At 39.3% G+C, this 14125-nt stretch overlaps 1 protein-coding gene across 2 annotated transcripts in view; it reads right to left on the bottom strand.

The window, feature by feature from the left end:
- LOC122810764 (inositol 1,4,5-trisphosphate receptor-interacting protein-like) overlaps nt 1–14125 on the bottom strand; it is a 36301-nt gene that overhangs the window by 21382 nt on the left and 794 nt on the right. The window contains exon 3 of one of the 2 annotated variants that reach the window (XR_006366123.1): nt 13156–13465. The exons of the other annotated variant lie outside the window; for it this stretch is intronic. The gene's annotated coding sequence lies outside the window, so the exon portion shown is untranslated. Of the gene's footprint in view, nt 1–13155; nt 13466–14125 lie in introns of those variants that run through there. 2 annotated transcript variants of the gene reach the window in all.

The raw sequence follows: 14125 nt of genomic DNA, 5'->3' as shown, positions 1-14125 counted from the left end.
GGCTGTTACGGGAGTTTTTCCAGTCTTGGGACTTCACCTTATTCAGCATCAGTTTCCTCCTGCTGTTGTAGAGTTTGTTTATGGCAGGGTACCACCAGACTGACTTCTTTTTTTTGGAGGAGAGCGTCTTGGTTCTATTGTGTATGGCGAGATCCATGCATTTGTGTACATGTTCGTACAGTGCATTGGTGTATGATTCGGCAGTCATGCAACTATTCTCCATTTGCATGTGTGCCATGAAGTTAGCCACCTCTGTTTTTAGGAGCCGAAAGTTAGCTTTGGAGAAGTTTTTCATGGTGGTTACCTTTGCAAGGATGGGAGGGGGGTGAGGGATGTGGATTTCCAAGGTGATTAGTTTGTGGTCAGATCTAACCAGGGAGGAGTTGACTATTAGTGTAGAGCAACAGTTGCCCATGTTAGTAATGATCAGGTCAAGGATGTTGCTACCTCTACTAGGGGTAAGAATGAGATGGTCCAGGGCATTGGAATTAATGAATTCCAGGAAACATTGGGCAAGTGTATTGATACATGAGTAGTTTTCCCAGTTAATGGAGGGGTAGTTGAAGTCACCCAGTATGAGATTGTTAGGCTGGACCTAAATATTCTCCAGGTTGCTTAGGAATGTGGAGTGTGAGTCTTGGAACATGGTTGGGGACCTATAACAGGCTATGATCTGATTCGCTGTCTTTCCCAATGTTAGCTGCACCTGAAGTCACTGATGCGTTATGTTGGGCTACCAGTCTGAAGGTGTGTGCATCTTTTATGAATATGGAAACACCACTGCCTTTGGAGCTTCGGTCCAAGTTCTGGGGCCAAAAGGTGTGGAATGAGTTATAGCCTGGTAGTGCAGGGGTGCTTTCTGCTGCCTTGAACCAGGTCTCTGTTACAGCACAAATGTCAATATTCTCCATTTTAAGGAGTGCTTTGAGTGCATTTTGAGATTTAGTCTTCTAGTGTTGAGCAGCATGACTTGTGTAAAATGTCTTGGTCAGGTCAAAGTAGGTGGTATGCACTGTCTTACCCTCTTCCATGGCCTTGTTGACCTTTTCAAAGAAGTCTACCAGATTGAGCAGTCAGGACCTGCCTTTGAAGAAGCCGAACTGGGCTGAGTCTGGAATCTGAAGATTTCCTATGTCGTTGTTAATCAGGTCTAAGATTATCCATTTCATACCCTTACACATGAGGCTAGCTAATCTTATGGGTCAGTAGTTTTCTGGGTCCATTAATGGTCCCCCTTATGCAGAGTGATGACTATTACTGTTCTCCACTTTACTGAGACAAAGCCTGTTTAGAGACTGTAGTTAAATAGAGATTCAAGTGGGTCAACTAGGTCGTGTTTCAAGCTATTTAATAAGCACCCTGGGATTCTATCAGGACCCATTGATTCCACATTCCTAACTTTAGAGAGTGCAATGATGACCTGTTCTTTTGTTTTAACAGGCAATGGAATGGTTGGGGATATTTCATGGCAGCTTACTAGAGGTGATGAAAATTGAGCTGAATTATCAGTCAGCAGGCTGGCTGTGAGTATAAGTAATGTCATCTACAGCCAACTCATAACATTGTTGGGTGTTTACCTTAAGATTTTGGATATAACTAAAAATGCTTTGTGGTTAGCCTTTACCTAGAAGGCTATTTCAGTCTCATATTAACTTCTGAATATTTGACTATTGCCCTGATTTGCCTATTTAGACTAATGAGGGATTTTGTTCTCTGTTGTGCACCCTCTCACTTGCTTCTAGAGTGAAATATCTTGTATATAAATGTGTTATATACTGGGAATTGTCTGCTCACTTTTGCCTTTGTGAAAAAAGACTGAATTATTTAATAACTTGTCTTGCACTGGATTCTGATACATGAACTGTATTATTTTCTTTTGAAACTGAAAAGAATGCATAGCCTCAAGAGGACTTAAAAGTAAATATAAACAAACTACATTCCTGTGACTATTTTCAATATTCCTATGCTTGCTTGTACTTGGATCAAAGAAACTTTACTTTGTTTTGTTTATTTTTATGACAGTAATTGTTAACACAACTGAAAAATGTCAATATTAGTTTTGCTTTACTCTCCAGGTGCTTATGCATACAGATATGTACACATCTGTGTGTGTGTGTGTGTGTGTGTGTGTGTGTGTGTGTGTGTGTGTGTGTGTGTGTGTGTGTGTTGTGTGTGTGTGTGTGTGTGTGTGTGCATCTATAGCTGATGAAGCACTGCCAAGAGTGAAAGCTCTTACATTTTGTGTTTACTTAATAAACCATGGGTTAAACAAGCAATACCAACCTGAATCTTGTTTTCTTGTTTTTAATAAGATGCAAGGTGATCTTTAGCTCGGATCTTACATTAGTATTTATGACAACGGTTTATTTGAGCACACCATATGCTGTAATCATTCCTGTACAGCCGGTTTTCCTTTTTTTGTTTGTACTTCCTTAAAGAAAGTGTTTACTACCCTTATGGCTGAAAAACTACATTTCGTCATACATTAACGATATCCACACCTCCAGGCTAGTTGCTCAGCATAATGCATCCGAGGTTATCCAAGTGCAACTAACTCTTGACAAAACTGCAATCCAAATTGTAGCTTGCTACAGATCCCCCACCATGCCCCAGGATTCCCACTCTTCTTGATGTACTAGAAAATATTAGGGTTCAACCAAACACCCTAATAATGGGCGACTTCAACTACCCCACCATTAACTGGGAAAACTACTCATGTACTAACTCCTTAGCGCAACACTTTCTGGAATTCATAAACTCCAATGCCCTAGATCAACTTATCCACACTGCCACCAGGGGCAACAATATCCTAGACCTAATCATTACCAACATGAGTGACCAGTGTTCCACACCTGAAGTCAACTCCTCGTTGGTCCGATCCGACCATAAGCTAATCATTCTTGATATCCACACCCCACCCCCACCCCCCATTAAGGAAACCACAGTAAAAAATTTCTCCAAAGCCAACTTCATGCTTCTTAAGACAGAAGTAGTGAACTTCATGACACCCATGCAGATGGACAGTACAGTTACAACTGTTGAATCCTACACAAATGCGCTCTATAAGCACCTACATGAGTGCATAGATCGTGCTATCCCAAACAGAACCAAGACGCTATCCTCCAAAAAAAGGAAGCCAATCTGGTGGTCCCCTGCCATAAACAAACAGTACAACAGAAGGAAGAAACTGTTGCAAAAGAGAGTAAAATCCCATGAGTGGAGGAGCTCCCTGGTCAGCCTCAGTAAGAAGCTGAGATCCCTTATAAGATCCTCCAAAGCTAGCTACGAAAATAAAATTGCCACTAATTCCAAGGACAACCACAAAGCATTCTATATCTATGTCAAGAATCTCAATGGTAACACCCAGATCTGCCCTGAGTTACAGCACAAAGGCATGAAAATTACAGAACCAACTGATATTGCCAACATCATGGCAGATAGGTTCAGTGCTAACTTTACCTCCCCCCCACCCCCTAAAGGGCCCATATCTATACAGGAAGAATGCAGAGTCCCTGTAATCACAACTACGCAGGTGAAAGCTGCACTCTCTAAAGCCAAAAACACAGCATCCATGGGACCGGACAACATCCCAGGCTGCGTTTTACACAAACTTCAGAATGAACTGGCTCCCCACTTAAGCACCATGTTCAATCATAGACTCATATCAGGCTTTGTGCCCACTGAATGGGACACAGCAACAGTTATCCCACTCCACAAAGGGGGAGCCACCACTGATCCAGGGAACTATAGACCTATTAGCCTGACGAGCCTGGTCTGCAAAGCCATGGAATGTATCATCATGGAACTCATAAACAAAGACATTGGTAACCTCCAAACTCTGGATCCCACCCAGTTCAGGTTTGTGAAAGGCAGATCATGCCTCCTGAACCTGATGCACTTCTTTGAGGCAGTCACCAAAGCCGTAGATGAGGGTAAAGTGGTTCACACAGCCTATCTTGACCTCGCCAAGGCTTTCAACACCATCTCCCATTTTGGAATTATAGCTAAACCTCAATAAACTAGGCATAAATCCCTACGTCACAAGATGGGTTGCCAACTGGCTCACTGACAGAACCCACACTGTAAAAGTTGCAGACTCCAAATCTGATCTCAAACCAGTGACAAGTGGAGTACCACAGGGTTCCGCCCTGGGATTGCTCCTGTTTGGTATCTACTTCTCTGAAGTATAGGCTAACACAGAAGGCCTCTGGCTAATGAAGTTCGCAGATGACTGCAAACTAGGAGCCATAGTCAAGTCCCCAAATGATGTGAACATCCTACAGAAGGGCCTTTCTGTGACAGATGCCTGGTGTCAGAGCCATGGCCTCAAGCTCAATGCCAAAAAGTGCAGGGCCATCCCCTTTGGTAAAAACTCTATACCCATGAACTACCACATAGGCAGCAATCTACTTGACACCAAATGCGTGATAAGAGACCTTGGGACCCAGGTGGACAGTAGTCTCTCCTTTGACAGTCACATCACCACAATAGTCAGAAAGTCCTTCTACGTGGCATACCTCATCATAAAAGGGTTCTCATCCAGGAAAAAAGAGGTCATCGTTACCCTCTACTCATCACTCATTAGACCCATTATAGAGTACAACGCCCCTTTTGGAATGTACCTCACAAGACATCTGCAGCAGCTGGAAAGGCCACAGAAGTACCTCACAAAGGGGATTACTGGACTCAAACAAATGCCCTACACTGACCGCCTCAAAAAAACTCCAGCTTTACTCCGTAGCATATCGCCTACTCAGAGGTGATCTCTGCCTAACATGTAAAGCTATGTCAAACCCAGAGCTGTTGGACATGCTACACCTAAAGAAATCCCAAACCCTCCGAGCTACATGCTCTAGGGACCTAAACCTTGTCATCACAATAAACAGGACATGCTGGAGGGATAGATTCATATCCCAGAGACTTCCCATACTCTGGAATAGGCTACCCATCTATGTCAAGCAAAGTTCTCAATTAGCACTCTTCAAGAAAAATCTTGATGAGTGGATGGGAAATAGGAAATACACCCCAGGGATCACTTCTGTGTGTCTGATCATCAGTGGCACAGGAAAATAACTTGCTTGGGTGGCGTAAGCCAGGGAATCTTGTTGGCTAGGCTTGCGTAGGCCTTTGGGCCGATAGCCTAGTACCTACCTATGAACCTATGAACAAGTTTTCGTTCTTTATACATATATAAGTCCCAAAGTATACCAGATTGGTTTTTGAATCTGAAGAAGGGTGGAAGCCACCCGAAAGCACTCATTCTTCTTTTATATTCTTCAATAAAATCATTTTATGACTACAGCCGTGGTGACTGCACTGTTATTTTGGGACTTGTATCTATTTTCTAAAGTGCTGTTCTTTGGGTATCGTGAACTACATTACTTTTGTTATTTTATATATATATATATATATATATATATATATATATATATATATATATATAGCTATATATATATATATATATATATATATATATATATAGAGAGAGAGAGAGAGAGAGCTCTACATATCTACATATATATATATATATATATATATATATATATATGTTACCAGAATTTTTTTTTATCAGACATTGCTTTGCTCCATAAATGCTAGGGCTAGTTGAGATTGAACAATGAGGAATGACCTCCAAAAAAATTACTTCCCTATACAATTTAGAGGAAAAATACCCCGAGCATCAGTAGCCTGCAGAAAAAAAGGAGGAAAAAGATGAACAGCACAAGGATGAACATTTTTCTCCATAAGAAATCACTGCTGGTGCAATTTCTATTTGTGCACAGGCAAAGATTCACTTTTTAGGAAAATTTTGTCATTCATTGAGTCGGTGCAAACTTGGAGTTGATATATATAAGTTTTGGGGAGTGGAGGTTTTCCCGCTTCATCATGGGATGCAAGAGAAGCTTGCCCTCCTGCACAAAACAAGACAAAGTGATTTTTTTACCCTTTTAGTTTTCAGGCATTTCTTGTTCTGTTGAAGCACTAACTTTTAAGAAGTTGGGTTTTCATAGTGTATCCCAAAAACATAATCTTAATAAACAATATATTTTCTACAGAGTATGGCAAAAATATTTCCAAATACAGCTGTATTCATCACATACAAATATAAAATGTTGAATTAGTGCCCTTGTTAAAAAAATGGCACTTACCTGAGTTAGTGGGAGTCAGATGTTAGTGGGAGTCAGAGGCTACTGATTTCCATCTATCTCAATGAGCTCAGAACATTTCAGTACTGAGGGTAATAAGCAGTAGAAACAGATACTTTCTGACTTTTCTGCCTATCTAGATTTTTTATGCAAGAAATTATACATAAGGGTGTCAAACTGTGCAGCAGTTAGCATTCCTGCATCTCAATCATTGTTTTTCAGGCACTGGCTGGAGCCTGGATCTCAGTTAGGAATGAGGAATGATGTGGGTGAGTTCTATCTGATGTCTGAATGTTCTCTTTGCACCTGCATGAGTTTTCTCCCTGTTTCATCCCACACCTCTAAGACATGCCACAGTGAAGTGATGATTTCACAAATTGCTTGCAGGCTGTGTGTGTGTGTGTGTGTGTGTGTGTGTGTGTGTGTGTGTGTGTGTGTGTGTGTGTGTGTGTGTGTGTGTGTGTGTGTGTGTGTGTTTGATCTTGCATCTTTGTGAGTGTAGCTGGAAGACCACGACCTGTATCTGATAAGAAGTGTTTAGTGGGAATTTTTTTATTCACTACAATAAACTACCATGCACATTATAAGAGCAGTTTTATTATGTTTAAATATATGAAATGGGAAGCTAAATCCCTAAGATATTGCTCATGTCTGCAAATTGCTTTTTAAAGAAACTGAGACAACCATACCCATTCAGACAAACTGGTAATCACTGCCAATTTCTTCTGCATGGGAATGAAACTCTGTGTACTCCCATTCAGAGTGCTTTGACTCCTTGCACCCTGGTTGTGCAATCTTGGGGCAGGTTAAAAACAGCGTCAGTTGTTACCTGTTCAACTGAATAGGTTTCATTGTCTGGATTTCGTTGAAAAGCAGAGCAGGAGTATTGATAAATACCATTTACACCACAGGAGAAAATGCAGTAATAATTGTCTGTTTCTACAAGGTGACTGCTAGCTTTGGTCCAGGTCCTGCAAGAAATTGATGGGTATCCATTCACTAAATAAAATGAGTTGGTTTAATTCAAGAAATATTCCACTGGGCATGCAAAGTTTTATAGGTTCAAAAACAAAGTGACAAAAACAGATAAGCACTTATTTCCTATGCCTTTTACAGTCTTTTTTCATATAAATGAAGGTGAGCAATATGGTTCTTCTACCCTTAGTGAAAAGTTGCTTTCTTGCAAAATATCTCCTGATCTGCAAAAGGGACTGTTTAAATGCAAGGACGGGAAATGGAACAATCAGTTATTAGCAAGAGAAAAAGTAACTGAAGACAAAAAGAAAGTGAGCTGTCCAGCACTGCCTGCAAATAAAAGACTGTATAAAATCATATGTAGAATTAATGAATATGTTTAGTTTTGTGAGTGCACTGAGGTTAAGACTGCAAAAAAAGCTTTCAAAATGAAAATTCAAGTACTGCATAAAAACATATGTAGAATTAATGAATATGATTACTTTTGTGAATTCACTAAGGTTATGACTGCAAAAAAAGCTTGAAGTACTGCATAAAAGCATATGTAGAATTAGTGAATATGATTACTTTTGCGAGTGCACTGCAGTGGTGGTGCTGCGGTACTGTTGTCTCCTCACAGTAAGACGTTGTCCTGTTCAATTCTCAGCTAGAACGTCTTCTGTTTGGAGACATGCATGAATGGGCGTACCTTCGTTGAAGGTTGTACGTCAGGGCTGGCAACTCGGTACGTAAAAATCTGCTACCAATCATTAGCAGACTGGAATTCCGCCGTGGCGACCCCTAACCGGGAAAAGCCGAAAGATACAACAACATTACTTTTGCGAGTGCACTAAGATTATGACTGCAAAATCTGCTTTTAAGTTAAAAATTCAAGTAATGTTCACATGTAACATAAAATTGTCTACCCATGCAAAATTTAGTGTGTTGCCTTCTAATGTAACATTAAGCACATGTATTTTCCTTGCATACTGGTGAAATCTGAAGGCAGCAGTTACTGGAAGAAAACGTAGAACTTAATTTTTTACATATGTTTGCATATGTATCTGTCTATTTCAGGCCTACTACAAGCACTCTAGTACCAAGATCTTGAAGACTATAGCCAGGGACTTGGTCATGTAGTTGACACAGGCTGACACCTGCATTCAAACTCAACTACATGTTCAGGCAATAAATGGCAGATATACTGCTACCGCACCTCGTCCCAACATGTAGCTGAGTTCAAACAAGGTAAGTGCAGCAGCCATGTGGAGGGACTAGAAGGGGGTAGGAGGCTTAGCATTTCAGGCAGCTATCAAGAAAAGGGTTAGATTTATGGGGAATAGGGGGAGTTTTAGGGTTATAGAGTGGGAGCATAGTTAATGGTTAGACGGCAATCTAGGACTTTAGGGTTAGGGAGCAGAACGGGAGTTTTAGGATGAGGGATTAGGAAGGGAGTTTAGGTTTACAGAGGGGAAAGTGCAGTTGCAGGTTTAGTGAATAATCACAGACTTTAGGTGTAGGGAGGGGGAAGTGAAGATTTAGATTTAGGGACGGATTAGAAAAATTGAGGTTTAGGGATAGGGAGGGGAGTGTTATGGCTAGGGTTTGGGAGTGAGAATTTAGCATAGGGTTAGGGGTCTGTTAGGGCTATACAGTTCAGTAGGGTCAAGTGATTTTTATTTTATTTTTATTTTCTTTTACATTTGTTTACCGGCATGGTCTAACTAGACACAAATCCATTTTCAGTGGAGGCCTGTGGAGAAAAGCTCCACAGTAAATAAAAAAATGAACAAAGCAGTATAAGTTGATATGCAACAAGTACGTACACAGTTAGTAAAATAATTAAACAGTACGAAAAAAATATAAGCTAATATGAAGCAACAAGAGAGGTATATATGCAGAAATAAGCATAGTTACATAGGTAAATATGAAGTAATTATACAATTTCATTCAGTAGTAAAAGTTTCCTAAGACTGTAGCAGATACTACAATAGGTGTTATAGGAAGTCATGTACTTAGAGTGGTAAAACAGAGCAAAATATGTAATGAATGGGCATAATCAGGTATTCATTAAGTGTGATTTAAGTGCGTTTTTGAAATGAGAAGTAGTAGAGACAGAAATCAGAGCAGAAGGGAGGTTATTCCAGCTTTTAGCTATGGTATAAGAGAATAGAGCTTCCCTGCAGTGTTGTTAGCCCTTGAGATACAGAGGAGAGATTTGTCAGCAGAGCGGAGAGGACAATTTGCTTTATAGTGGGTGAGAAGTTGGCTTAGTGCTGGAGTTTAGTCAGGATGTCTTACAATATTATAGGCAATGACTAGCTGGTGATAACTTAATAGTTGGGAGATCTAGCCATTGTAGTTCCTTTAAAGCCTGGCAGTGGTGGGTTCTGAAGGTGGAGTCGTTAGCAAACTTGGTGATCTTATGATCGGAGGATAGGAGGGTGGGTAATCATGCAAGATAAGGCTAGTGGGACTTAGGACATTTTCCATTTAGAGTAAGTGGCAGCAAGCAATTGTACTGTAAGCTAGGAGTATGCAAGCACCTATAATAGATCTGCGCATTATTATGTATCTTTATATAAAATTAAGGCATGTAACTATATATATATATATATATATATATATATATATATATATATATATATATATATATATATATAGCTCTGTAGATTGACATCCACATTTACCCTCACTTTTACACCTAAATCAAATGTTTATTTCGCAGATTACATTTAACTTGTTCACAACTTGCCATACTGGATGCCCTGATCAAATACCGCATGGCCCACAGCCTTCCCCTGTGTTTCATAAATATCAATGAAAGATGCTTAATGTTTGTTCCTCTGTAATTCCTTTTAAACAAAAACATACAGTAATGTGTCAGTAATTTCATAGATATGCTTACTCGTTTTGCACATTGTTTTCAGAACGTAACAGGATGCAGAATTTGTTGTTGATTAACTGCAGAAGTTTAAGCAATAGTGAGAAGCATTATTTAGTGTGTTTTTAAAATGACAGCAAAAATATTTGGGTATCAGTTATTCAGAATATGGAGGCAGAGAAAAGAGGAAAAAGGCTTTGTTTAGAGAGTGCAAAAAAGGAGATTAAATTAGATAATTTATTAAGGGACAGTTTCAACAAAATGTCACCTTTTTCTTGTCATATAATAATACTTCTTTTCTGTAATCCCATCTACAAGTGCTACATGCAAAGAAAGCATGACTTGAGTTTTATTTTCTGCCTGCAGCTGTTTGTACAGCTTCTGTGCTCACTAGTTTGACTGTTACAGAAATCTCACCCTTTTTCTTTTAGTGACATCATTTGGGCAGGATGAAGGTTGTTACATCTCATAACATTTTATGAAACAAAGTAATCAGATCCATTACTGTTACAAGCAGTATGGTCAAAGAAGTCTAAACACTAGACATTAAGTGTAATCATTCAGTCTATGAATGTGTTACCTATTGGTCACAGATGAGCAGCTTCATATCTCTGCTATAAAATAAGGCTTGGAACCTCAGTTTGTCAGTCTAATAAAGTAAATAAGCTACTTTTCATGTGTACCATTGAAATACACCTTAAAACTTATGAAATAGTTTGCCAGTATAAAGGAAAAAAATCATTGCAAAAGGCAAACTGACACTGTCACCAGAGAGAGAGAAAGTAAAAATGTGGATAATTATAGTACCGCCATTATTATTCACTGGAGGAAAAAAAACACAAGTGAGTGGAGCGAATGAACTACCATGAAGGGACTAGCCAGCCAGCAGTGTAACCTTGGCTCAAGATGATTGTCACTGTGGAAGTGACAGCCCGACCCCATGTGCAAATTGGGAAAAGGGTTTGTGGATGGATGGCTGGATGGATAGAACCCATATTCTTCTCATCACACTCTGCACTCTGCTCATACACTGATATAATAATAAATATTTCAAGGCCACTGAGACTAAGGACTATTCATGCCTTGCTAGTATACTCTGTCATCCCACACCCTTTTTTTACTCTAGGACAGCCATAACAGTCAGTTGTCTAAACATGGGCTAAACTCTTGGCTAGGCTTATAAGGGCTTCAGGGCCAATAGCCTAGCAACCTCCTATGATCCTATGATCCAAGACTAAATTTGTGTGAACACATCCAGTCAACTATGTTATGTTTAAAGGAAGTTAGTGATTTGTATTGCTTAACATGCATATGAAATTTGTTCCAATGGTTAGGGAGGTGCTGAGTTATAAACCTGTCCCTCCACCACGCTTTACTTATCTGTTGGTGAAGATTCATATTCCTGGCTTTAATACTGGTGGAGATACTTGAGTTGTGGAGATACAGTAGGCCTGGGGCAAACAAGTCTCTTATGATGTGGTAAGTGAAGCAAAGATCCACCCTCACAAGTCTATAAGTCACTGAATAAAGGGGTAAAGCTTACAGCCCCACTTTGGTAGCTTCATTGCCTTAACATTTTATCAGGATGGCAACATTTAAAACATATTAGCAATGCATCTCCTTCAGGCCATTGTGGAGTGTGAAAAAAGCAGAAAATGGTATAGACCATTCATAGTAATATAGAGATACTACTAGGACAGATGAGATTAACATAGGTCATTCATAGTGACGTAGGGATATAACTAGTACAGATGACATCAACTTATGTTGAAATATATTTTCTTTCTGTTCAGTTTTCTTTTCTTTTGATTATGTCTGTCCACCATTAGTTTTATTAATTTATTTACTTCATTTATTTATTTGACATTTGTTAAGCGGCTTAGTCGAATTCAGCCAGGGTCTCATTTTCAGTGGAAACCCGAGGAGAAAAAGCTCCATATAGTTTACCATTTTATGAAAGATAACAACATTTACAAAGTGGTCAGCTGTATGTATAAACATATAACATGAGGTATATTAGGAACAATACACATCACTGCATTCTGTAATAGACACAAAAAATAAAATTACAAAAATACTATATATGAGATACACTCAGTATTTGACAAACGGAACATGATATTGAAATAATTATTTTGTTTTTAAATAGAGGAAGAACAAAATAAAATTACACAGCAGAGAGAATAGGAGAAGAAAGAGGTGATATATCAAAGAAGAGTAAAAGATTAGTAAGGGAAATATTTGTCATCTGGGGGGCTGGCATGGGCAGCATGGGCAGGACCATTATTATTCAGAATATACATATATATATATATATAGATAGATAGATATATAAATATATTTTTTTTTGGGGGTGACAGCAATAAAGAAATTTTAATTGTGAATAAGTACAGACTATTCTGCAGTAGAAGAACAGTGCTGGTGATAAAAAATAAACAGAAAAGAGTTTTCTCAAAAGGCAAGCATTCATACTTATGTATTTGCAACTCTTGTTTGTTTGCCCCTGTTGACCACTAAGAATGTTTCTCATTTCAGCTAATTGACCTACAGTTTTTTTATGAAGTAATAGCTAAATGACCAATACCCTCCTGGGGCAGGGGCTAAGTTGGAGAAATGGAATGGTGTAGTCATAGTCACACTTCTCAAGAAGAGGAGTCAGGTTTTCACTTACTCCTAACCATTGTCCCTATACATGTCAGCAACATCCCAAAGGGCTGTCATGCCATGGATTTATATGATGGCTATGTCTCATTGTTCTGAGAGGTATTCCACCAATGACCCTGCATACTTTCAAGTTGCACAGTGTCTAACATAGATTCTATCTGGAGTTCACACTCTGGTCTTGCTCTCCCTGGATCTTACCCCAGACTGATGTGAGCAGGAATTGCCTTGCCACTCCTCTGTCTCCACCAGCTAGATCCTGCAATGTCTAAGCCAGTAATTTTATTTAGGTCATCTAGATCATATTCAGGGCCTTATCCCTCTCTTGCAATGGAGCTGACAAGCACTTATTGTCTAATGCAGGTTAAGGTCAGATGTCTGTACAAGGAACAGTCAGCTATATTAAACCAATCCTTAAACCAGTTTGTAGCAAAGGGAAATTAAATTTACATAACACATTTATAGCTAGGTTTAAGATAGGGATAGAAAGGAATTACTGACCACATGAAACACATTTATAGAAGCCCCAATTTATTAAGATCTTTCTCCAGAAGAATTCCTCATTAACCACATATCACTGCAGGTATGTCTATTTTTAAGACAGAATATAGTTCTAGGTGGAGCAGTGGTGCAGTTGTTAGCATTGTTGCCTCACAGCAAAAAGTTCTTCAGTTTAATTCTCAGCTGGGGTGCATTCTGTGTGGAGTCTGCACGTCCTCCCTGTGTTCACATGGGTTTCTTCTGGGTGATTCAATTTCCTGTCTGAAGCATTTTTCCCTGGGCCTCCACTGAAAATGGGCTCTGTCCCAGTGGGTCTTTCCTGGTAAAGAAATGTTAAATAAATAAATTAAGATTTTAATAAAATATAGAATTATGTTTTCCTGTGTTACTTGAAGGGTTACCATTTAGGCTTTGTGTTAGTGTGGTACATCACAGGACGCACAGTACCAAGATCTGCCTAAACCCCACCCACTGACCGAAAATTGGTGACATATCAGTAAACTTAAGTAATATTCGTACAGATGGTGGCATCAACATTCAAGTGTGATCTCAGAGTTGGTATATTTAATTAGTGGGTGGTGTTGAGGTTGCAGGGGTTTGCCCCCCTGCAAAAATGAAGGAAAAATATAATAGCAACATAACTGCAAATATTAGTTTTTGCCTTCGTTTTTGCAGGGGGGCAAGTCCATCTGCACCCCCATGAGATTGCGTTACATTGAGGAAAAGGGTAAAGTACAAATATACAATGAATATTAATGTCACATCTGCATGGCTGTCAATCATGCATGTTTCACATACGACATGCCCCTTTTACCAGTTAATCACTAAAACCACACCTACATCTGCATGGAACAGCCTGTGAGATACTACACAAATACAAAGCCATCATTTATTTCAGGCAAGAATGGGTTGCAGTTAATTGGAAGGTGTGAATGCTGCTAACAATGAGAGTGGATCTATATATCTAACTAACAACAAA

Source organism: Protopterus annectens, chromosome 1.part1 (genome assembly GCF_019279795.1).
Source record: "Protopterus annectens isolate FY-2018-M chromosome 1.part1, PAN1.0, whole genome shotgun sequence".
Classification (NCBI taxonomy): Eukaryota; Metazoa; Chordata; order Ceratodontiformes; family Protopteridae; genus Protopterus; species Protopterus annectens.
Note: the sequence above shows the minus strand (reverse complement) of the source record. Positions and strands in the feature narration are given on the sequence as shown.